Source organism: Crotalus tigris, unplaced genomic scaffold (assembly GCF_016545835.1).
Source record: "Crotalus tigris isolate CLP2741 ecotype Arizona unplaced genomic scaffold, ASM1654583v1 scf7180000017666.379230911805:20528666, whole genome shotgun sequence".
In the NCBI taxonomy this organism is placed as follows: Eukaryota; Metazoa; Chordata; class Lepidosauria; order Squamata; family Viperidae; genus Crotalus; species Crotalus tigris.
In genome coordinates, this window is record NW_024096552.1 from 4430453 (window position 1) to 4455699 (window position 25247).

At 43.9% G+C, this 25247-nt stretch overlaps 1 pseudogene; it reads left to right on the forward strand.

Annotated features, from left to right (window-relative positions):
• The first annotated feature begins 952 nt into the window (after positions 1–952).
• LOC120305038 lies at positions 953–23716 on the forward strand (annotated as a pseudogene).
• Positions 23717–25247: the final 1531 nt, after the last annotated feature.

Below are 25247 nucleotides of genomic sequence, written 5' to 3' on the forward strand. Positions count from 1 at the left end.
GAATGACTTTGGGAGACGTGGGAAGAGCCTTAGGCTGAACAGCTTTTATCGAAAAGATAACCTAATCCTTACAAGGAGATTGTGAGAGTGAATGGGGCATTGGAAGAATTGCAAAACAAATTCCCTAATTATTCAAAAAATAAAAGGAGAGGATGGAAAAAATACTTTCAGAGTTGCAGGATTTTGAACTGTGGCCTCGCAGTAGAGATAATGCTAGCATTCATTCTCGTGCCTCTTCTCTGGACTACCTTGAAGGGCTGACAAAATACCCTTTCAGTCAGGATTCCCAGAACAGGAATGCAGACCCTAACCCTGTACTCAAGACAACTTATGTACCCAACAATAGCCCTTTCCAAAGATAGGAAGAGAGACACAGAGGTACAAATATACCTTCTGAAAGAAGCACACAAAGAAAAAAGCAGTCACAAACCTGCCCCTATCTCAATTGGAGCATCCCATTTCTGTGATCATTTTAGGAATCTTGTATCATAACCTAAGTACTTAATAACCACAAATGAATGCTCTTTTTCATGGAGAGAACATGCAAATCCAAGATGCCACCTTGAGGAAGGTCCCTTTGTATCTTTAAATATAGTCCCCTCTGGAAGAGGATAATGAACACACACACACCACAAAGAAAGGAGCAGAAATGGATACTAGGGGAATGCAGGTGAAGAAAGGCTGGTATTTCTGCACCAAAATGGGACTGACTAAGGCAGTGATGGCGAAACGTTTAGAGACTGAGTGCCCAAACTGCAACCCAAAACCCACTTATATATCATCGGGTGCCAGGTGGGTGTGGCCAATTGGGTGAGCGTGGCCCATTGGTTGGACATGGCAGCAGTGGTATTGGCAGACTGGGTGGGACTAAAAAGTTGAATCAATCAATCAACTTTTTCCGGCAAGAAATTAATTGATTGAACCTTTTTTTTTTTTTTTGCATATGGCGGCGGAGGCCTAAAGTGAAAAGGTTTTATAAAACCCAGCTGAAGGCCTAGGACTGGGGCGATGGTGGGCATGCCCACAGAGAGCGCTCTGCGTGCTACCTGTGGCAAGCGTGCCATAGGTTCGGCACCACGGGACTAGGGAGTCCCCACTCACACTAGCAGCCACATGGCCCCTCCCCCAATTTCCACTGCAGGAGGATCCCAAAAAGTTTTCCCTCTTCGGCCCCTCCCCAAGTATAGTGTAGCCCCAGTCCTCCCATCAATCCAGAACCTTCACTGCGTTTTTCTGCAGTCCTCTTAAAGTTCCCCCAACAGCACTATTACCGGCAACTCCTTCCACAGCTGGTATTTGGTGGAGTGCCCCAGTAAGGGACAGCTCGGACCCTCCTATAAATGAATCACTTATGTTAAGACCTAATAGGCTCCAAGGCTGGAGTGAAGCAAATAGCAGCACTATCCCACACGAAGGCTCATCCAGTGAAAGAGCAAAGAATCAAGAACTTAGCCGAGGGATCCACTCGTTTCCACTTTGAAAGCTGTCCTTTCCCGCCACTGTCCCCTGGCATTACAGGAGCAGCAGAACACTCGCCAGAGTTTCTCAGGCTGGAGAACCCTGTCCAAACCCTCAACCTCTCCTCTCGTGTGATCTGCGCACTGCAGAAGATTTGTGTGGACAATGATTTGTTCACTGTAGTCTCCAAGGGAAGCAGAATTGAGTGAACTGAGTCCTAACCGTGAGGGCATTTAAAGAGGGGAAGAGCTTACCTCCAGAAGTTGTGGGTGCTTCCTCACTGGAGGTTTTTAAGAAGAGACTTGACAGTCCTTTGTACGAAATAGTAAAGAGTCTCCTGCTTGAACAGGGGGCTGGACTAGAAGACCTCCAATGTCCCTTCCTGCTGTATTCTGATTGATTGCTTGAATGGATGCATTTTCTCCCCAAATTATGGAAACTTCCAGAGGAATTAAATGTCCCCAAGGAGAAATTAAATTAGGCATCATAGGACTCTACAACAATGTTCTGTGTCAGTGGCAATTTAATTGGGGCAATTTCATCCAGCCCCCTTCCCTAATAGAGATCAGCAATAAGAAAAACTAAAAATTGATTTTCTCTATCATTAATTCCATCATAGAATGCAGAGTACAGTATATTTTAAATGGAATTCATTATTTTTAGTTAACATTGCAAATATGTAGAGAAATTCAAGAATGGGATGAGAGCAAGGTACTGGCTGAGCAGGGCTTATATATCTTTCAAAAGAAAAATTGTGACTGCAATCTGGATATTTATGTAAAATAAAATGACAGCATCCATATCAAAGAGTATGCATGTCTAAATTGGGTAATACCTAGAAGCTGATAAAATATATCCTGAGGGAACATATTAAAGGAGGGGGGAAGAGAGAAACTTTGTACAGCAACATAGTAGACCCAGGAAGCAAGGAATGTGGAGTCAAATGGCAAGAAGCGGAAAAAAAAATACAACATTCTGCCAAAGGACAGGAACAATTGATCAGCAGGATCAAAATAAGACAAAGACTGAAAATAATTTTGAAACTTTAAAAAAGAATTGTATTAGTGAGCAATGTGGCTATAACACTAATAAAAAGAAGTTTAACAAAAAATGTAGAAGGTGAAACAACTGATGAAAAAAAATCAGGTTTTGAGATTGAATAAAAAATAAAGTACTTGGGTGTTAATCTGAGAAATATGAACTGTATATTGTTTCAAAATAATTGCGCTAAGCTATGGGTTGAAGTTGATAAAGATATGGTAAAGAGGGAAAAGCTACAATACAATACTTCTCAAATAAGAAAAATAAAAATTCATGGCAAAGGAATAATCAAAGTACAAATGCATGATTTAGCAGGGGGCTTCCCTCTTCTCAGCCACTCCTCAACCAAAGCACACTGGAGCCGCCAGAGTTGAATTAGGAGTGGAAGTAAGCGGTTCTTGTTCCCCATTTATAAACTACCTGTAATAGTTGACTGGAAAGAGAAAAGCCTCCTATAACAAATGCTTAAATTTGTGGGTGGGAGTGTTTAAGAATCAACTTTGCTACCCTTTATTCCCAGTTCACTTCTTGTCTTTTAGCAGAGGATCTAAACTGAAAACAACGCTCTGATTTTCAAAGAGCTTTGGATGGTAAATAATATTTTTATATTGTAAATGCAACACGTAAGGGAGAAAAGTATAATTCCTGTGTAAAACATATGCAAATTGCTACTCTGAGAAGTCTATTTAGTTATCATATGAAATTAAGAAATATTTATATCTTATTTTTGATCTTTAGTTATACAAATTCTTGATAAATGGGTTACCGGCCATCAAATGAGTATTGATTAATCAGATAGGTAATATTTTCTGCAAAATAATCTGTTCTTTCACGGTTTCCAGAGGATGAGTATTTAAACAGAGACAGGAAAAACAAGGAGATCGGTGCCAGCTCTGTTAAAACGAAACCAACCCTCACTCCTCTACGCTCCCTTCTGTTCTAGGAACCCGGCAGACGAATCACCGGGAGAAACGCTTTACACCTCGAGAGCAAGTCCCGTCTCCAAGAAGGGAGCGTGGAGGGAAGGAAGCTCTCTGCTCCAGTCATCCTGCCGAAATCCAGGGCGAGGCAGAGGGCGAGGCTTCCCCTCGTTCGCAGCCCCGGATCCAACCTGCCTTCCCCTCCCCAATTTCCATCCTGCGTCAGCCTCTGCATCTGACGGAGGCGGCTGCACTCACGAAGCTCTCCTTTTGCAAGGAAAGGTGTCAGCTACCAGGCGCCTTCCGACGTTCAGTCCCCGATCCGTCCGTCCTGCGCTGGACCCAGAGACCAAGGAGAACCCCACCTTTCAGCGGAGGCTGTCCGACTTCCATGCAGGGCGCAGGACCCGGGCAGGAGCAAGCAACCTATGAAGAGGGGTGACATCGAGATCATCGGTCCTTCCCTGCCCTTTTCGAGCATCGCCGTCCCAGCCTCCGCTTCCAACGCCCGACTCCGAAGAAGAAGAGCAGCGGAGTAGACTTTCCGGAAAGCCGGAAAAGGAAGTTCCCCTTTTATTCTCTTCCTACAAGGTTCCCTCTAGGAAGCACATATCTATCGTTCTGGCTCCTTGTTGAAGCAGGGTCTTCAGACTTGGCCCTTTTGGCTGCTGGACTTCAGTTCCCAGAATTCCTCAGCCAGCGTGCCTGGAGCGCTCAGAAAATTGGCGGGAAGGATTTGCCGTTGCTCTCCTCAGGCGGGTAAAGACCGAGTGAGCGGAGACCCATTTCTGCTCTGCTGCAAACCGGAGAAGGGGTTTCGGAGCGGCTGGGGGACATTTTGGACTCTCGGGCTTCTTTTGGCTGCCCTCGAGCAGGAGACCCGACGGAGGCCCAGGGATCTCCAGGGATGGAGGCCGCCCTCAGCCCAGAGATCCTCCGCCGGCGCTTCCGCGGTCTCGACGGCTGCCGCCAGGAGGCCGAGGGGCCCCGGGAGCTTTGCAGCCGCCTGCACCGCCTGTGCCGCCAGTGGCTGCGGCCGGAGAGGAGCAGCAAAGGGGAGATGCTGGACCGGGTGGTGCTGGAGCAGCTGCTGGCCCTGCTGCCCGCGGAGATGGCGAGCTGGGTGAGGGAGTGCGGAGCCGAGAGCTGTTCGCAGGCGGTGGCCCTGGCCGAAGGCTTCCTCCTCAGCCAAGCCCAGCCGGGAAAGGGGCAGGTGAGGACGGCGGTGGGCGTCATTCTGGGAGATCCATGGGGGGCGGGGGGGGGGAAGGATCAGAGTTCTAGCCATCTCTAATAAGAGAGATTAAAAATATGACTGCAGCCTGGAATTCCTCACCTTTGAAGAATGGATTTCTTCTTGAGGCAAATGCTTCTGTTTCCTAAATTAATTTATCCTTTTATAACTCTGTATCCTTTGTGATGTTATCCACATTTCTCATAATAATCAGCATTTACTTTGTGATCCACTGTCACCTGAATCTAGATAAGGGGAAGCAACTGGATTATGTGAATGGCCTCTGATACAGCACCACATTTAATAAGCCCTAGAATACCACAATAGTAAGAGAAACAAACTAATTAACACACCCTTACAGTTTATATGCATAAAAACACAGCCTGCTGTTTTAACTCTCATTTACTCAGAAATATCAGTACATGCAGAGTCCCTGAAGTGTCTCTGAATTGGGTTTCTGGAAATACAAGTCGGAAAGCAAAATGTAAGTAATGCGAACTATCACAGATATTATCCTCTGAAAATGGATTATAAATCAGGCTGTTCTTCAAATGCAGGAGCCGTTCACAGAGGAGATCTCAGCAGAGCTCCGGGGCAGAGGAGATCAATCCAGCTCTATTCAGGAGCTGTTTTTCAGGAAGATCCAATTCTGGCCACCTTCCCAGGTAAGTGCAGGTTTCTTCTGAGAACAGTAGTGTTCCAGCTCCATCCATTGAGGAGCTGTGTTTAATACCAAAAGCTGAGTCTGTGTGCACTTGAACAGTGTCCGCCCACATTTGGCTTTCAAGATTGTGCTGGAAATACAAATGAGACAATTGATAGGCAGGAACCTTTTGTTACAAATGAAATTTAATTGTAGAAAGAGTTTAATATTTCATAATACTATTAGGAAGAGTGCCTAAAATAGTGAGAAATAAAACCCATGGATTGAAACTATAACAATGGCATTAAACATACCTAAGTTGTTTTTATTTATTTTATTGAATATTTATGCCAGCCGTCTCCCTTTTAAGATAACTGCAAGCATACCAAGAAAAATATAGCACATGAAGGATAAGCCAGTAAGTCAACACTAAGTGGCTGTAACAATAAAGCTCGTTCAACGTTGGCTGTGTTGCATTCTGCAAACTGGAAGTAGCTAAGCCATGATTTGTTAAGCTGCAACTTCCCGGCACCATGGACTATGTGGACAGGGTGGCATGAATCCGTCCTGAAGGAAAATGTTCATTTGGCTCTTGCAACTGTGTGTTTTATGTTGTGTACATTAACAGAGAGAACTTTAAACTGTTTCCTGGGATTGTCTACTTTTTTCTCTTTCTAGAGCTCTGATCCCTTTGAGGAGGTGACTGTGGACTTCACGGATGAGGAGTGGAGGCTGCTAGATTCTGGCCAGAAGGCCTTGTGCAGAGAAGTCGTGCAGGAAGTTTCTATCAATATGGCTGTTCTGGGTAAGGCCCGGCTGTTCGGATTGCTATAAGGTGGTGGCACAAACATTCATCATAGAATTGAGAAATATCATAGATACTCCATGGAAGAGACTGAATAGATTGGCTGATTCAACAGCAAAGCTTTAATCTGTTTTTTGGTTGAAAACATTATTTCTATATAATAGAGCCTCCTACATAACAATTTGCAGATATCACACCCTGGGAAGACAAATGGATTGTACTAAACGCAGATTGGCATGTTTTTGATGGGGGTGGGCCTTCTAAATTCTAATCAGAATATTAATTTTCATGTTTTCTCATGCAGATGATGTTTTTGTAAATGAGAACGACAAGGAAACATGCATGCCTCTAAAAACTATGGAGAACAACTCCTTCACTTCTACTTCACCAGAGAAACTGTACTGGAAATGCGAATCACATACCTCTGTAATATCTTTGGTGGCTTCAGGTGTGAGCAGAAAGAGGAAACGCTGCATGCAGTATGGAAAGAGTTTCAGTACGAAAAGTAATCTTAATGTCCACCAAAAGATGCACACTGGGCACAGACCATATAAATGCATGGAATGTGGAAAGAGCTTTATCCAGAAAGGAAGTCTTAATGTTCATGAGAGGATCCACACTGGGCAGAGACCGTATAAATGCATAGAATGTGGAAAGAGCTTTACCCAGAAAGGAAATCTTAATCATCATGAGAGGATCCATACTGGGGATAGACTGTATAAATGCATGAAATGTGGAATGACCTTTACTCAGAAAGGACAACTTAATTGTCACGAAAGGATCCACACTGGGGACAGACCGTATAAATGTACAGAATGTGGAAAGAGGTTTACCCAGAAAGGACATCTTAATGTTCATGAGAGGATCCACACTGGGGATAGACCGTATAAATGCATGGAATGTGGAAAAAGATTTACCCGGAAAAGATATCTTAATCTTCATGAGAGGATTCACAATACATGAAATGTGAAATGACTTTACACAGAAATTTGATCTTAATTCTCACAACAGGATACACACTGGGGACAGACCATATAAATGCATGGAATGTGGAAAGAGCTTTATCCAGAAAGGAAGTCTTAATGTTCATGAGAGGATCCACACTGGGCACAGACCGTATAAATGCATAGAATGTGGAAAGAGCTTTACCCAGAAAGGAAATCTTAATCATCATGAGAGGATCCATACTGGGGATAGACCGTATAAATGCATGAAATGTGGAATGACCTTTACTCAGAAAGGACAACTTAATTGTCACGAAAGGATCCACACTGGGGACAGACCGTATAAATGTACAGAATGTGGAAAGAGGTTTACCCAGAAAGGACATCTTAATGTTCATGAGAGGATCCACACTGGGGATAGACCGTATAAATGCATGGAATGTGGAAAAAGATTTACCCGGAAAAGATATCTTAATCTTCATGAGAGGATTCACAATACATGAAATGTGAAATGACTTTACACAGAAATTTGATCTTAATTCTCACAAAAGGATACACACTGGGGACAGACCATATAAATGCATGGAATGTGGAAAGAGCTTTATCCAGAAAGGAAGTCTTAATGTTCATGAGAGGATCCACACTGGGCACAGACCGTATAAATGCATAGAATGTGGAAAGAGCTTTACCCAGAAAGGAAATCTTAATCATCATGAGAGGATCCATACTGGGGATAGACCATATAAATGCATGAAATGTGGAATGACCTTTACTCAGAAAGGACAACTTAATTGTCACGAAAGGATCCACACTGGGGACAGACCGTATAAATGTACAGAATGTGGAAAGAGGTTTACCCAGAAAGGACATCTTAATGTTCATGAGAGGATCCACACTGGGGATAGACCGTATAAATGCATGGAATGTGGAAAAAGATTTACCCGGAAAAGATATCTTAATCTTCATGAGAGGATTCACAATACATGAAATGTGAAATGACTTTACACAGAAATTTGATCTTAATTCTCACAAAAGGATACACACTGGGGACAGACCATATAAATGCATGGAATGTGGAAAGAGCTTCATTAGGAACTGTCATCTTAATTGCCACCAAAACAACCACACTGGGCAGTGACCATATAAATGTATGGGATGTAGAAAGAGCTTTACCTGGAAAGGACATCTTAATCATCACAAAAGGATCCACATTGGGGACAGACCGTATAAATGTATGGAATGTGGAAAGAGCTTTACCCAGGAAGGAAATCTTAATCGTCACAAAAGGATCCACACTGGGGACAGACGGTATAAATGCATGGAATGTGGAAAGAGCTTCATTAGCAACCGTCATCTTAATTACCACCAAAGGATTCACAGTGTGAAGCGACCATATAGGTAGATACTGAAAAAAGCTATACTGGGAAAGCTCATCTTAACTGTCATGAAAGGATCCACACTGGGGATAGACCGCATTAATGCACAGAGTGTGGAAATAGCTTTACTTGGACAAGACAATTCTCATAAAGAGCATATAAATCCATGGAGGGTAGAAAGAGCTTTTCTGAGGAGAGAGGCGATGTTGTTAATTGCAAAGTCATGTCCGACCCATTGCGACCCCATGGACAACATTCCTGCAGGTCTTCTTGTCCTCTATCATCTTCTGGAGTTCATTTAAGTTCACACTTACTGCTTCAGTGACTCCATCCAGCCACCTCATTCTCTGTCGTCCCCTTCTTCTATTGCCCTCAATCTTTCCCAGCATTAGGCCCTTCTCCAATGAGTCATTTCTTCTCATTAGGTGACAAAGTATTTGAGTTTCAACTTCAGGATCTGGCTTTCTAAAGAGCAGTCGGGGTTGATCTCTTCCAGGACTGACCGGTTTGAACGCCTTGCAGTCCAAGGGACTCGCAGGAGTCTTCTCCAGCACCACAATTCAAAGGCCTCAATTCTTTGTCACTCAGCCTTTCTTATGGTCCAACTTTCACATCCATACATTGCAACTGGGAAAACCATGGCCTTGACGATACGCACTTTTGTTGGCAGGATGATGTCTCTGCTTTTTAGTATGCTGTCTAGATTTGCCGTAGCTTTCCTCCCCAGGAGCAAGCATCTTTTAATTTCTTGGCTGCAGTCCCCATCTGAGGTGATCTTGGAGCCCAGGAAGATAAAATCTGTCACTACCTCCATTTATTCCCCATCTATTTGCCAGATTTGAGAGAGCCGGATGCTATGATCTTGGTTTTCTTAATGTTGAGTTTCAAGCCAATGTTTGCACTCTCCTTCTTCACCCACATCAAGAGGCTCTTTAGTTCCTCTTCACTTTCTGCCATTAGTATCATACTGGCCACCAAAGTATCCACAGGGGAACCAGCCCACAAATATATTGAGTGTGGAGGGAAAAGGCCTTTAATGACTACAGATAGTCCTTGATTTACAACCACAATTGAGCCCAAAATTTCTCGTTAAGTGAGACATTTGTTAAGTGAATTTTACTGCATTTCTTGCCTAAGTTGTTAAGTGAATAACTGCAGTTGATAAGTTAGTAATCTGGTTCTTAAGTGAATCTCGATTTCCCCATTGACTTTGCTTGTCAGAACATCATAAAAGGGGATCACATGATCATCAGGATGTTGGAATGGTTGTTAAGTGTGAAAAATTATTTCATGATGATTTATTTCTTCTTTAGGCAAATGTTTGTTTCCACTCAGAAATAATTCAAAGGAGAAAAATTCAAGCCTACTTCACTCTCCCAGCCTCCTCAGGGATGTAAGAAGCTCCAGCATTTGAGGGAGTGGCATGGATTCCTTCTCTTTCTTTGTTCTCTCTCTTTCCTCTAATGCAGGAATTAATTGACTCCTTTCAGCTGATATTATTCTAACTATTCACTCTCATTGAAAATATAGCAAACCTTATTAGAAAGTCTTACATGCCTTTGTTTCTCTTCTTTACAAACAAACAGTGGAAAAGACTTCAGGAGAACATGGATAGGGAGGGGGTAATGGGAGAATGAGAATGACTTTGGGAGAAGTGCGGAAAGCCTTAGGCTGAACAACTGTTATCTAAAAAATAACCTAGTCCCCAGAAGGAGATTGTGAGGGTGACGGGGGATTGGAAGAATTGCAAAAGAAGTTCCCTAATTGTTCAAAGAGTAAAAAGAGAGGATGGGAAAAATACTTTCAGAGTTTCAGGATTTTGTATTGTGGCCTCACAATAGAGATAGTGCTAGTATTCATTCTCGTGCCTCTTGTCTGGACTACCTTGAGGGGCTGACAACATGTCCTTCCAGTCAGGATTCTCAGACCACGAATGCAGACCCCAAGCCTGTACTCAAGACAACTTATGTACCCAACAATAACCCTTCCCAAAGATAGGAAGAAAGTGACAGAAGTACAAAAGCACACAGAAAAGCGCAGTCACAAACCTGCCCCTATCTCAATTGGAGCATCCCATTTCTGTGATCATTTTAGGAATCTTGTATCATAACCTAAGTACTTAATAACCACAAATCAATGCTCTTTTTCATGGAGAGAACATATTAAGCAAACCAGGTATTGGAAAGTTATTTTTCTTCTAGGCAGGCAAATATTTTAGGCAAAAAGAAGGAAGCAACCGTATTTATATTACAAGGCTGCGAATTATTGCAAAGAATAGACAAAAGATTACAAAAGTTATTAACTAAAAGATGAATGTTTAGGTGGACCAATCTGTATACTTGAAAACCAGTTTAATGTTAGAAACTGAACGTGACCCCTCATGATTTTTGGTTACATCAAGTACAAACATCAGAAAGCCACGTTTTACAGTAGAAGGCATTATCATATCACAGTGTGAATATATTTATGGTATCTCCAGTGCTTTCCCGCCTGTTGCCAAGTGCCTGTAATCATGTAATTAATGTTTGGAACTTTTCTGCAGACTTTACCGAAAGTCAATGAAGAAGGCTGCAAGGAAGGACTGGTTTCTGGGGCCTGACTGAAAAGAGTCCACTCCAAAATCCAAACTAACCTTTTTCAGCCGGCCTATTGAACCCTGGGCTATTCAGCATGCTTCTCTTTTGCTCTCAAAGAGACTGGCTGAAAATATCCCCCCCTAAAAAGGTGTTTCTAGGGGCGATTCCTGGACTAGGCTGGCTAAATGAACTTTGGATTCCAAGGATCCGAGCCTTCTTCAGCATGCATTTTATCTTCTGGAGGAAAAGGAGAGCTGTCGTGCTGCAAAGGACCATAAGCTGCAACCACCTCCAGCTGCAAAGCTCAAGAACATTCCAGAGTGTTCTGTGTTTGTTCTTTTCCAGCTGGAATAATCTGGATGTAGAAATGATCACTGAACATCCAGTGGGAAAAGGACATCCGCAGGAGACTTACCATCGCTATTCCTACATAAGAGATCTGCAAGTTCTTGACGTCTTCAAAGGCAAATCCAAGATGCCACCTTAAGTAAGGCCCCTTTGTATCTTTAAATATAGTCCCCTGTGGAACAGGAAAACAACATGTACACACACACACACACACAAAGAAAGGAGCAGAAAGGGGTATTAGGGGAATGCAGGTGAAGAAAGGGTGGTATTTTTGCACCAAAATGGGACTGAGTAGGGAGTGCCCACACACAGTAGCAGCCAAATTGCCCCTCCCCCAATTCCCATTGCAGCAGGCATGTCTCCCAGAAAGTTTTCTCTCTTCAGCCCCTTCCCAACTATAGTGCAGCCCCTGTCCTCCCATCGATCCAGAACATTCACTGTGTTCTTTAGCAACTCCTTCCTCAATTGGTATTTGGCAGAGTGCCCCCCTAAGGGACAACTCGGACCCTCCTACAAATGAATCACTTATGTTGAGGCCTAATAGGCTCTGAAGCTGGAGTGAGGCAAACAGCAACACTATCCCACAGTTTGTCCACAGAGAGCAAGAGGATCAAGAACATAGGCGAGGGATCCACTCATTTCATCCACTCATTTATAACAATATAAATCCAACAAATACAGTTCTATTTTTAAGAATATATTCTATAATTCCATCAATCTACATCTATAAAAAATCTTTTTAAGCCCTTTTATAAAGTTTACACCTTCAAATATTTATCAAGTATAATGTCAAGAAATTCCCAGTCTTCATTCATTATTAAATCAGACAGAAATTCTCTATTTCAAAATAATTATTATATTTAAAATAAAAATGTAATTCCAAAAACATCTATTTTTAAAAACATGTTCTATCATTTCATCACTCTACGTCTATAAAATCTTTTTAACCCCTAGACAAGTTTACTCCCTAATAATTATCAACTATGATAACAGTCAATTCTCATCCTTCTTTCGTTATTAAATCAGACAAAATCTCTAAAGCTTTTTAAACCCATTAAGTAGCATTTTATCTCACATTTAAACCTGACTCTAGCTTTCTTTCTATGCCAAATTCTCATATTAAAACTTTTCAATTATCAAACCTCAAACTTTGATTACAAAAGTTTCTAACCAATTCAAACTGAGCAAAATTTTCTTCTCTTCCTGCCAATATCATCTGAGTATTGTATTGACTTTTATTCCATGTTATAATTATAAATAAGTTATCTACTTTGTTGTGGTTTCCAGAAAGTTGTATCTGAGTGTCAATCTTTGTTACTTTTGATATTTGAACTGAGTCAGTTACAGTTAGTTCTTGATTATCCAAGTTATCCATCCGTTGTAGGTAACCTTTGTAGAATTGGTTGTCTCAGTGGTTACCACCTTTTCTCCCAGCATGTCCCGATGTGTGAAAGCCTGTTCAGAATTGCTCTGTTGTTCCTCTGGTGTTCCTTATTCCATGGCTTGATTCATTATTGGAGGGTCAGTTGGAAGTGCCAAGATGGCATCTTTAGATTGTCTCCTAGATTTCCAATACGTTTTGAAGTCTTCTGTCATTTCAAAAAATTTTTCCAATATTAAATCATAGTCAAGATGTGGAATATTTTCTTCCATTTTGGTAGTAGACAAGCATGTTCCTTTATTAGAAATTATATTTTTAAAAAGTCCACAAATATCCGCCTCCCAAAGTCTAATAGCTAGCTTCACCACCTGAATGTCAGATTATCTTTTCTCTTTTACTATTGTATGAAATCCAATCCATCTTCCAATCACAAAGATAGAGTTATAATGTCACTTTTGGCCACCAGATGTCCTCAGTGGACTGAAAGATCTTTTTTTCAAATTGATAAAGTTAACAAAAAAAATTTTTTTTCAGTCTTATTTTTAAAAAATTTAACAAGAAAGGTATCTCCAACATTATAAAGTTGATAGGGACAAATAGCAATATCCTCTCCCCCCCCCACCAAATATCCCCACAAAGAGAATCCAATGGTAGAAAAAACAACCAAAAAAGACAAAGAATTTTTTTTTCTTTTCTTTTAAGCTCTCTTTCCAATATAGGCAGCCGCCGCCTTCTTAGCAAAGGGAAATAGTCAGAGCTCTTTACAGGAAGAATCAGAATAGCAAGAGAAAAAGGAGTCTCACCCGGATTCACCACGGTGGGTCTTCATGCTTAGCTGTTCTTTTGAGTTGCGGTTGGTGCAGCTGGGTGATCGGCCATTTTACTGGCCAGTCTTCTCCATTGGCCCTCAGAGTTCACTCGGCCAGCTGGGGGAGCCGCTGCTCCTCCGCAGCCAAGCACAGCCTCCTTGACAGTAGTCGCACCCTCCAGGGCGACTTTCGACCCGCATAAGGGTCTACCGGCGGAGGGAAACTAGCTGATGAGGAGACAAGACTCTTCGTATAGCTAGAGGTGCTGCCTCCAGAACCGGAAGTCAGTTATACAAATTCTTGATAAATTGGGTACGGGCCATCAAATGAGCAGGGGTCTGCAACCTTAACCACTCAAAGACCCGTTTCTCAGAGAAAAGAAAACACTGGGAGTTGCAAAAGTTGTGCCTGTGTGTGCAAGGGGGGGGGAGCTTGATTGAAGAGTTTAATTAAAAATAAATAGGGGCTGCTGTGCATGAGTTCTCTCTCTCTCCTCTCTCTCTTACCTCTTTCTTACACTTTCCTCTCCCTCTCTAAATCTTTCTCTTTCCTCCCCCTCCCCCTCTCTCCCTCTTTCCTCTCCCTCTCTTGCCTCTCTCCTCTATTTCCTCCCCCTCTCCCTTTCTTTTTCTCTCTCCCTTTTTCTCTCCCTCTCCCTTTTTTCTTTCCCTTTCTCCCGCTTTCTCTTTCTCCCTCTTTCTCTTTCCTCTCCCCCTACCTTTCTCTTTCATCTTCCTCCCTCCCTTTCTCTCTCCCTCTCTCCGATCTTCTACTCACCTGGCAAGCTGACTCACATTATTGGGCTGGCTCTCTCCTGACCTTCCTGCTTTCTGCCCAGACGCAGCAAAGGGAGGAGCCCCGCCCAATAAGCTTGTCAGCTCATCGGAACAGCGTGGCATGAGGCCACTCTTTTTTACACACACACAAACACACACACAGAGAGAAGGGAAGCAGGGAAGCACAAGTGCCTCTCTGTCTCTACAAATGGCAGAGGCTGGGAGCCGCAGGAAAAGGCTCAAAGAGCCATATGTGGCTCCGGAGCCACGGGTTGCTGACCCGTGGCCTAGAGCGCAAATCCCGTCTCCAAGAAGGGAGCATAGAGGAAAGGAAGCTCTCTGCTCCAGCCATCCTGCTGACCTCCAGGGCGAGGCAGAGGTGTGGCTTCCCCTCATTTGCAGCTCCGGATCCAACCTGCCTCCTCCTCCCGTCACCCTCCCCGATCTCCATCCTGCATCAGTCTCTGCATCTGATGGAGGCGGCTGCACTCACGAAGCTCTCATTTTGCAAGGAAAGGTGTCATCTGGAAAAGATGCTACCAGGCTCCATCCGACGTTCAGCCCCCGATCCGTCCAACCTGCGCTGGACCCAGATACCAAGGAGAGCCCCTTTGATCACAAGAAAGGAACACATCATAGAATGCAGACTACAGTATACAGTATATTTTGAATAGAATTTATTTTCTTCAGTTAACATTACAAATATGCAGAGAAATTCAAGCATGGGATGAGAACAAGGTACTGGTTGTGCTGAGTAGAGTTTATGTACATTTGAAGAGAAAAATCACGACTGCAATCTGGATATGTAAAATAAAATGACAACATCCATATCAAACAAAATGTGCCACTAAATTGGGCAATACCCAGAGGTTCAGAAAATATATCCTGAGGGAAAATATAAGGGGGGGGGGAGAAACTTTGTATGGCAACTTAGTACACCCAGAACCAAGGAATATGGAGTGTCAAATGGGAAGAACCGAGAAAAAAAACACAATATTCTGCCAAAAGACAGGGACAATTGATCAGCAGGATAACCTTTCTACTCCACAAAATAAGAAAAGAGAAAGAATGAAAATAATTTTGAGGTTTTAAAAAAGTTATATTAATGGCCAATGGGGCTGTAGCACTAATAAACAAGATGTTAACAAATATATAGAGGGTGAAACAATTGATTAAAAAATCAGGTTTTGAGATTGAATAAAAAGTAAAATACTTGGGTGTTAATCTGACAAATATGAACTGTTGTTTCAAAATAATTATGTTAAGGTATGGGCTGAAGTTGATAAAGATATGGTAAAGAGGGAAAAACTACAGTTGTTAGGGAGAATTTCTTTGATTAAGAAGAGAGATTTATCTTGAACATTATTTTTGTTCCAGACAAAACCTATTCTCTCAACTGAGGTAACATTTAAAGCAGGGCTTTTCAACCTTTTCACAGATTGTACCACTTTTAGGATATGGCAATATTCGACTACCACCAGTCACCTAGCAAGGTATCAAAAACCTGATGACCCAAAAAAAGGGAAAAAGTGATAAAGTACAGGTGGCCCTCGACTTACAAGAATTTGCTTAGTGACGTTCAAAGTCACAATGGTACTGAAAAAAAGTGATTTCTGACTATTTTTCACACTTATGGCCGTTGCAGCATCCCCAGGGTCACGTGATTTACATTTGGATGCTTGGCAAGTGATTCATATTTATGATGGTCCCGGGGTCACGTGATCCCCTTTTGCAACCTTCTGACAATCAAAGTCAATGAGGAAACCAGATTTGCTTAAGAACTGTGTTACTAATTTAACAATTTCAGTGATTCACTTAACAAATTGGACAAGTAAAGTCATAAAATGGGAAAAAACTAATTTAACCAATTTCTCACTTAGTAACATAAATTTTGGACTCAATTCTGGTTGTAGGTTGAGGACTATTATACACCCACTTAACACACTTTTAATGGGAAACTTGTGCTTCTTTCTCTGACAGTAATCTTTGCACTGTTCTATCCCCTTCTCTCCCTCTCCTTGTCTGAAAGAAGCCTCTTCTCCGTCTCTCTTTCTGTGTCCCATTCTCTTTCCCCATTGGGTTTTTTTCTCTCCCTTTCCCTGCAAAACGTCCCTTTATATCCTCTCCTCTCTTCCCTCCCTCCTCTTCCCTGTAGTTCAGCGGTTCTCAACCTATGGGTCGCGACCCCATTTGGGGTCGATTGACCTCTTTTGTGGGGTCGCCAAACGCGGCGATCCGCCATTTTGTTCCCTCCGGGGGCGCGCTGCGCCTCCGGGGGGGCGATGCCGTGCACGCGCGCTGTGCGTGGGGGCGATGCCGCGCACGCGCGCTGTGTGTGGGGGCGGCGGCGCGCCTCCCGGGGGCGCCACCGCGCATGCGTGCCGCACGTGGGGGCGGCGCCGCGCCTCCAGGGGCGGCGCTGCGCATGCGCACCGCGCATGGGGGCGGCGCCACGCCTCCGGGGGTGGCGCCGCGCATGCGCTGCGCGTGCGTGGGCCCCGCCCCCATGCGCGGCCGCGCCGCACATGCGCATAACGTTTGTGTGACGGGGGTCGCCGTCACACAAACGTTGAGAACCGCTGCTGTAGTTGCAGCTGACTCCTTTCCCGGAGGCTACTTCCAGGAGCGCCAATCAGATGGAGCTTGAACATTAGCTGCTATCTAACAAAATGAATTCAATGGTGAAAAAAACTAAGGTTCTACATTTAGGCAAGAAAAAACAAAAGCACAAGTATAGGATAGGTGGTACTTTGATCAACAATAGTAACTGTGAAATGGATCTTGGTGTCCTAGTGGACAACCAACTTAAATATGAGCCAGCAGTGCGCTGCAGCTGCCAAAAAACCCACACTTGAAATACTGCATCCAGTTTTGGTCACCACGATGTAAAAAAGATGTTGAGCCTCTAGAAAGAGCAACAAATTTGATTAGGTGACTGAAGGGTAAAACATATAGGGAACAGTTGCTGGAATTGGCTATAAGAGAAGGACGAGGGGGGACATGATAGCAGTGTTCCAATATCTCACGGCTTGCCATGAAGAAGAGAGAGTCAAAGCACCGGAAGGCAGACAAGAAGCAATGGATGGAAACTAATCAAGTAGAGAAGCAACCTAGAACTAAGCAGAAACTTCCTGACAGAACAATTAACCAATGGAACAACCTGCCTCCAGAAGTGGTGAATGCTCCAACACTGGAAGTTTTTAGGAAAAGACGGGGGAGCCAATTGTCTGAAATGGTATAGGGTTTCCTGCCTGAGCAGACGGTTGGACTAGATGACCTCCAAGGTCACTTACAACTTCATCATCAACATCAAAAAAATACAAATATATATAGCAATAAAATTATACCTCTGAAATAATCAAAATAAAAATTCATGAAAGGAATAATCAAACTACTGTACAAATGCTTAATTTTGCAGGTGGCTTCCCTCTTCACAGGAATTTATCACCCAAACCCCATTGTAACAGCCAGAGTTGAGTTGGGACTGGAAGTAAGCGGTTTTTGTTTCCTATTTACAAACTGCCTGTAATGTTTGATCAGACAGAGAAAAGCCTCCTATAACAAATTATTATATTAAGGGGTGGGTATAAGAAGCAACTTTACAACATTTTATTCTGAGTTCACTTCTCGTCTTTTAGCAGAAGACTTAAAGTGAGCACAATGATTTGATTTTCAAAGAACTCAGAGATAGCTAGCCACTAGCACCCAAAGGAAACACTTCATTCATCAGAATTAGACCAAACCCTGAAGCAAGTGGGCAATTTCCTTCGAAGAAAAAGAAATCTTACAATTAAATATTACAAAGGAAACCCCGACCCATAAACCTGCCATCACAGATGGATGTTAAATAATAAATTATAACTATTTTGATGTTGTAAATTCAACACCTAAAGGAAAAAAGTATAATTCCTGTGTAAAACATGCAAATTGCTACTCTGAGAAGTCCATTTAGTTGTTATATGGAATTAAGAATTTGTTTTAGCTTGTTCCTTTAAGCGGAGGTTTCCCGATTTTTCCGTAGGGCGCAGCACCTGGGCAGGAGCAAGCGGGCGATGAAGTGGGGCGACGCCGAGATCATCGGTCCTTCCCTGCCCTTTGCAAGCATCGTCGTACCAGCTTCCGCTTCCGCCCTCTCTGAAGAAGAGAAGTGACGTAACATTCAGGGAGGCCGGAAAAGGAAAATGCCCTTTGATTCTCTTCCTTCTAGGTCCACTCTAGGAAGCAAATATCTCTCATTCTGGCTCCTTGTTGAGCAGAGGCCTTTAGAATTGGCCCTTTTGACTTCTGGACTAAAACTCCCAGAATTCCTCAGCCAGCGTGCCAGTTGAAGTCCACAAGGCATAAAAGAGCGCCCAGGAAATTGGTTGGAAGGATTTGCCGTTGCTCTCCTCGGGCGGGTAAAGCCCGAGTGAGCGGAGACCCGTTTCTGCCCTCCTGCAAACCGGAGAAGGGGTTTCGGAGAGGCCGGGGGACATTTGGGACTTTCTCGGGCTTCTTGTGGCTGCCCTCGAGCAGGAGACCCGACGGAAGCCCAGGGATCTCCAGGGATGGAGGCCGCCCTCAGCCCAGAGATCCACCGCCGGCGCTTCCGCGGTCTCGACGGCTGCCGCCAGGAGGCCGAGGGGCCCCGGGAGCTTTGCAGCCGCCTGCACCGCCTGTGCCGCCAGTGGCTGCGGCCGGAGAGGAGCAGCAAAGGGGAGATGCTGGACCTGGTGGTGCTGGAGCAGCTGCTGGCCCTGCTGCCCGCGGAGATGGCGAGCTGGGTGAGGGAGTGCGGAGCCGAGAGCTGTTCGCAGGCGGTGGCCCTGGCCGAAGGCTTCCTCCTCAGCCAAGCCCAGCGGGAAGAGCCGGGAAAGGGGCAGGTGAGGAGTGGGGGGGCTTCATCCTGGGAGCTGCTTTGGGGGTGGTGGGGTGGTGGGAGGGAAGAATCAGAGATCTAGCCATGTCTCTAATAAGAGAGATTAAAAATATGACTGCAGCCTTTTCTGAAATTCCCCATATTTGGAGAACTAATTTCTTCTTGTTTCCTAAATTAATCTTTCTCTTCCTTAACACCTCTACATCCTTTGGGATGTTATCCACATGTTTCATAATAATGTTTATGTTGTGATCTGCTGTTATCTAAATCTAGATAAGGGGAAACAATTGGATTATGTGCATGGCCTCTGATAGAGAGCCATATTTAATAAGCTTTATAATACCACAGTTGTAAGAGAAATGAAGTAATTAACACATCCTTACAGTTTATTTACGTGAAAACACGGCCCTCTGTTCATCATTTATGCAGAAATATAAGTCACAGGTAGAGTCCCTGAATTCTCTCTGAATTGAGTTGGGGAAGTACAAGTAGGGAAGTAAAATGTAAGGAATGCGAACTAACATGGATATAATCCTCTGAAAATGGATTGTGAACTAGCTTGTTCTTCAGATGCAAGAGCCATTCACAGAGGAGATTTCAGCAGAGCTCTGGGGCAGAGGAGATCGAGCCAGCTCTATTCAGGAGCTGTTTTTCTGGAGGACCCAATTTTGGCCACCTTGCCAGGTAAGTGCAGGTTTCTTCTGAGAACAGTAGTGTTCCAGCTCCATCCATTGAGGAGCTGTGTTTAATACCAAAAGCTGAGTCTGTGTGCATTTGAATAGAGTGTTCACCCACATTTGGCTTTCAAGATTGTTCTGGAGATGCAAATGAGACAATTCACAGGCAGGAACTTTGGGGTAGCAATGTAACATTTGTACAAAGCGTTTAGCACTTCATAATACTATTCAAAAGTGTGCTTAAAACGAGTTAGAAATGAAACCCATGAGTTGAAACAATAACAATGGGATTAAACATACTTGAGAAGTGTTGTTTCTTTATTTTGTTAAAGATTTTTGCCACCCATCTCCCTTTTAAGGTGACTGTAAATATACCAGCAAAAATAGACCACATGAAGGACATGTCAATAAGTCAACATTAAATGGCTATAACAATAAGACTGTGGTCAAGTGACCTTGGATTTCAAGGACGTTTCCATTATTTTGAAATAGGTTAGGAAAGAAGTTCTTAGTGACTATGTCCTGTTTTCTCAGGAATTTGGTCAGTGAGGCAAGTAAGTCTAGGGAATTTTCTGCCGAAAACCTACTTGTTCAGTTATTCCAGGTCACTAGGAAGCTCCCCAAAGTTGGCTATGTTGCATTCTATAACCTGGAAGTAGCTATGCCATGATTTATGCAGCTGCAGCTTTCTAGCCCCAAGGATTATGTGGACATGGACATGAATGTATCCTGACAGAAAATGTCCATTTGGTCTCTTGCTAATGAGTGTTTTCTGTAAGAGAGAAAACTTTCAACTGTTTCCTGCGATTGTGTGCTTTTTTCTCTTTCTAGAGCTCTGATCCCTTTAAGGATGTGACTGTGAACTTCACGGATGAGGAGTGGAGGCTGCTAGATTCTGGCCAGAAGGCCTTCTGCAGAAAAGTCATACAGGAGGTTGCTGGGAATATGGCTGCCCTGGGTAAGGCCAAGATGTTCATCTCTGTATAAGGCCATGACAGAAATATTCATCATAAAGTTGGGGAATATGCTAGATCAGTGGTGGCGAACCTATGGCACCTGTGCCAGAGATGGCACTCGGAGCCTTCTTTGTGGGCACGTGCGCTGTCGCCCCAACCTTGCCTCTTCCCGTGGTGCCCTCCTCACCAGCAGCCTCCCCCGGAAAGTTGCTCCCGTGCATGGCCCGCACCAAATAGCGCAGCCAAAGACAGGGCAGCTATGCAGTGGGGACAGGACTCCGCCCTTGCGCCCCATCGCGTGTCGATGATGCTGCAGGGCGCAGGCAGAGGACATGGCTGCCATGATACTGCTGGGCCGCCTAGTTGATCTGCAGAGGGCCATGGAGGTGGTGGATGGCCCTGCGAGTGGGTGGGGTGGGGCAGGGCAGAGCAGGCTGGAGTGGGATGGCGGAGCGGGGCAGTTTTTGGTCACTGGGTCTCTAAACGGTTCGCCATCACTGTCCTAGATGCTCCGTGGAAGGGATTAAGTAGATTGACTGATCCGCAGGAAAGCTTTAATCTGTTTTTTTTTTTTTGTCTGAAAAAAAATTCTGTACAATCAGAGACTCTTAGATAACAATTTGCAGATATCACATCCTGGCTAGACAAATGAATTGTACCAAACCTGGAATACAGATTGGCATGTTTTTTGAGTGGTGGGGGAAGACACGCCTCCTTAAGCTTCTAAATTCTAATCAGAATGTTAATTTTCTTTTTTTCCATGCAGATGATGTATCTGTGATTGAGAACGATAAGCAGAGAAGGTTAACTATGCTCCAAATAGCGAAGAATGAATTACAAGTACAAACCCTAGGATATCAAAGTGACACCAAAAGGCTAAAGAGAAACGAGCCAGAAGTTGGTATGGAGAAGTCATCCTCTTCTCTTCCTGTTGGTATTTGTGGCTTCCTATCCCAGCAAGATCAGAGGGAAATGGGAAAAGGAAAATATAGAAAAAGAGAAAAGATGAATTTGAAGCACATAAATATGGCAGAAAGTAGACTAGAGAAAAACTGCAAGCCTCTAGACACTATGGAAAATAACTTCTTTACTCCTACTTCACCCAAAAAACTGTATAAGAAAGACAGATCATATACCTCTGTAAATTTTGGGGGGGATTCCAGTCTGAGCAAAAAAAAGACATTGTGCATGCAGTGTGGAAAGTGCTTCTGTAGCAAAAGTAATTTTAATCGTCATCAAAAGATCCACACTGGGGAGAGACCATATAAATGCATGGAGTGTGGAAAGACCTTTATCCAGAAAGGACATGTTAATCTTCATCAACGGATCCATACTGGGGAGAGACCATATAAATGCACAGAATGTGGAAAGAGTTTCATTAGCAACAATAATCTTAATCGCCACCAAAAGATTCACATTGGGGAGCGATCATATAAATGCATGGAATGTGGAAAGACCTTTATCCAGAAAGGACATCTTAATCTTCATAAAAGGATCCATACTGGGGAGAGACCATATAAATGCACAGAATGTGGAATGTGTTTCATTAGCAACAATAAACTTAATAGCCACCAAAATATTCATACCACAGAGAGACCACATAAATGCATGAAATGTGGAATAACCTTTACATGGAAAGAACATCTTAATTTCCACCAAAAGATCCACATAGGGGAGAGACCATATAAATGCATGGAATGTGGAAAGACCTTTATCCAGAAAGGACATCTTAATCTTCATCAAAGGATACATACTGGGGAGAGACCATATAAATGCATGGAATGTGGAATGACCTTTATCCAGGAAGGACATCTTAATCTTCATCAAAGAACCCATACTCGGGAGAGACCATATAAATGCATGGAATGTGGAAAGACCTTTACCCAGAATGGAGATCTTAATCGTCACAAATGGATCCATACTCTGGACAGACCGTATAAATGCACGGAATGTGGAAAGAGTTTCATTAGCAACAGTAATCTTATTTGCCACCAAAGGAACCACACAGGGGAGCGACCATATAAATGTATGGAATGTGGAAAGACCTTTACCCGGAAAGGATATCTTAATCTTCATGAAAGGATACACACTGGGGAGAAACTGTATAAATGCATGGAATGTGGAAAGAGCTTTATTCAGAAAGAAAAACTTAATCGTCACGAAAGAATCCATACTGGGGAGAGACCGTATAAATGCACGGAATGTGGAAAGAGCTTCATTAGCAACAATAAACTTAATCGCCACCAAAAGATTCACACTGGGGAGCAATCATATAAATGCATGGAATGTGGAAGGACCTTTACCCGAAAAGGATATCTTAATCTTCATGAAAGGACGCACACTGGAGAGAGAGCATAAATTCATGGAATGTGGAAAGAGCTTTACTGAAAAAGAAAAACTTAGTCATCATGAGCCACATAATTCTCTGAGGTGTTTTTTTCTAAAGTGCCCAGCTTCTACAAGGGTTTTTTTTCTAAAGTGCTGAGACCAAGTGCAAATATAGCTTTAACATTGTAGCACCTTTAGTTGTCACAATGGCATCCACACAGGATAAAATTGGTGGAACCACCATCACTGTGTGTGCTTAATTCTCGTAAAATGATCCACACAGGAAAAATAAATGAAATCCGTGGATTGACCTTTATTCTCAGCAATCAAGTTCATTTTCACCCCAGGATCCAGACATGGCAGACAGCATACTAATTCATGGAATGTGCAGCAATCTGGCTTGTACTAGAATGTTATTTACCATCCATGTTGTTAGAAGAAAAAGGACAAGCATTAGAATTTGGGAATTGCTGATGTTGAATCAGTGACCTTACTGATGCTTCTTCTTGAGGCCAGTACCGTGTTTCCCCGAAAGTAAGACCCCATTTTACTTTCTTTTGCGCTCTGAAATAAACACTAGGACTTACTTTTGGGTAGAGCTTACTTTTTGCTGGTGCCACCAACCCGCAAGTGCGCAGGGACAGGGTGGGGCCTGTGCATGGGGTGGAGGTGAAATGTGACGAGATCTTGATGGACCGAGTACCCGGGCAGATCGGGCGTGTTCCCTTCCCGCGCTAGACCAGCCTCTGCAACCCTGAGGCAGCTGTGCTGGGCGATGGTGGGAAGAATGCCGAGGTGGTGGCCAGGCTGATGCTCCTCCGGCTTGAGCAGGTGGGCTTTGCCCGGGGACCTGGGGAGGCCGCCTTTCTGGGCTGACCAGGCCCTCCTCAGAGGTGAGCGGGAAGGTGGTAGCCCAGGACAAAAGCGCCAGGTGAAGTGCCTATCAGCGCCCATGCTGGCTGCCCTTTCTCAGTACAGGGAAACAAAAGAAAGCTCAATCAATTTCAAGTTCTCTCACAAAAAAAATCTCGCAAAGTTGGGATTGATTGACCTTCCTCTCCCAAAGCCTCTTGCTTCCCTGCATGCAGCAGTAGAGAAAGGTGAAGGAGAAATGGGGCGGGGCCAGAAGTAACGTAAGCAAAGACATGCAATTTCTGGGGGAAGCGAGGGCATCTGGCCTCACCCTCCAGGTGGAGAAGCGTTGGCCTGTCTGCTCCTACCTCAGCGCCCTTCCTGCCGCCGCCCATCATGGCCACCCCGGAAGTGCAGAGGCTGGCCTAGCAGGGGAAAGGCACGCACCCCACCCACCCACACAGGTGCTTGGTCCACAAAACAAGCCCAGTGGTGGTAAGGAACCAGTATACCATTGGTTAACAGGGCACATGGATCAGATCTGCCTTCCCCTATCAGCTTTGCCTCATCGCAGAGGCACTGGTATGTGGAAATGCTCCAGAAGATACCCCAGAACAAGACTGGGAGAGTGGGGCCCATTATAAGAATGACAGAAGAAACTCTCCCTAGTTTTCCAGAGGGGAGGGGACAAATACTTTCAGAGCTGCTGGATTTTGTATTATGGCCTCACAGCAGACGTAGAGCTAGTATTCATTCATGTGCATTTTGTTTGGAATAGCTCAAAGGGCTAACAAATGGTTCCTCCAATCAGGATTCCCAGACCTGGAATGTGAACCTCAACCCTATATGCAAGGTGACTTCTGTATCCAACAATAGCCCTTCCCAAGGATACACTCAGAAAGAGAGAGATATAAAACTTTTCCACAAGCACAGAAACCTCCAGCCTGCTTGGTCCTGGCAACAAGGAACAGAGTAAGAATTGGCCAGGTGACTCCAGAGGAAGAATGATCAAAAATGCACAGTGCTATTTGGTGGTCCCCAGAGGTCCCTTCGGACTAGTTTAACTGCAGGGCTGTTCCTCCTCTGCCTTTAAAGAGGTTTAGATCTCGGATTTGGAGGGAAGAGCTTCAGGAAGGAAGGTGTAATGGAGACATCTAACTGGTGCCCACTAGCCGGCTTCTTGTCAATAGAAACCATCAATGGCAGGAGGGGCATCTTTTCTCAGTCCAGGATCATACATTGCCCTGCGGTTTTCTTGGATGCCC